Source organism: Mandrillus leucophaeus, unplaced genomic scaffold, assembly GCF_000951045.1.
Source record: "Mandrillus leucophaeus isolate KB7577 unplaced genomic scaffold, Mleu.le_1.0 Scaffold3, whole genome shotgun sequence".
In the NCBI taxonomy this organism is placed as follows: Eukaryota; Metazoa; Chordata; class Mammalia; order Primates; family Cercopithecidae; genus Mandrillus; species Mandrillus leucophaeus.
In genome coordinates, this window is record NW_012103142.1 from 10,691,470 (window position 1) to 10,692,907 (window position 1,438).

Sequence of the window (1,438 nt, forward strand, 5' to 3'; positions counted from 1 at the left end):
TGGGAGGCTGAGGCGGGAGAATGGCATGAACCCGGGAGGCGGAGCTTGCAGTGAGCCGAGATCACACCACTGCACTCCAGCCTGGGAGACACAGCGAGACTCCGTCTCAAAAAAAAAAAAAATTCTTCTGGACTGCCACGATAAATTGCACAGAGAGCTGTAATTTACATTTCCATGCCCTGGTTCTTAGTATTTTCCTGAGTTATACTTGAGAAAAAAAATATGATACTTTCTGTAGTAACAAAGATAAAAGACTTTATTTTTTTATTTTTATTTTTTCCGAGATAGAGTTTCCCTCTTGTTGCCCAGGCTGTGTGCAGTGCAATGGCGTGATCTCGACTCATCGCAACCTCTGCATCCCAGGTTCAAGCGATTCTCCTGCTTCAACCTCCCGAGTAGCTGGAATTACAGGCGCCTGCCACCATGCCCGCTAATTTTGTATTTATAGTAGAGATGGGGTTTCTCCATGTTGGTCAGGCTGGTCTCAAACTCCCAACCTCAGGTGATCGGGCTGCCTTGGCTTCCCAAACTGCTGAGATTACAGGCGTCAGCCACCGCGCCAAGACTTTTGTAATTAAATTGTTAATTATATAGAGAAATCTGTTTCAGTATATTCACAAATAGCAGGAGCACACACGTAGTATAAAGTGGATTCTGTAATAGGAATTGCCTGTCTACACTGCTGCAGGTAAAAGACCTTTATAAGAAACCCAGGCCGTGTGTGGTGGTTCACGCCTGTAGTCCCAGCACGTTGGAAGGCTGAGGCAGGTGGATTACCTGAGGTCAGGAGTTTGAGACCAGCCTGACCAATATGGTGAAACCCTGTCTCTACTAAAATTACAAAAATTAACCAGGCGTGGTGCACCTGTAGTCCCAGCTACTCAGGAGGCTGAGACAGGAGAACTGCTTGAACCAGAAAGGCGGAGGTTGCAGTGAGCCAAGACCACATCACTGCACTCCAGCCTGGGCGACAGAGCGAGACTCCATCTCAAAAAAAAAGAAACTCTAATCTGTATTACTTTTGGGTATGTGCTGGAGTCTGACCTTTGAAACCAATTGCAAAGGCAAGAAGATCCTTGGGAAAAAATTACTTCTATGACAGTCAAGGAAAGCAGTGCAACTGGGTGGGCAGAAAGTGCCTTTGACAGCAGAATGTGGAAATGGGTTCTGGTACCTCATCTATCACATAATCATGTATCTTCATACAACTTAACTCTCAGTCACCATGTCCTTGCCCATCAACTAGGAAGACTGGTCTTGGCCCTCTACTTCTTAGGGTGTAAAATCTGTTGTTACTAAGGGCGGGCACGGTGGCTCACACCTGTAATCCCAGCACTTAGGGATGCTGAGAGGCGGGCGGATCACCTGAGGTCAGGAGTTAGAGACAACCCTGGCAACCAAGGTGAAACCCTGTCTCTGCAAAAAAAAAAAAAAAAAA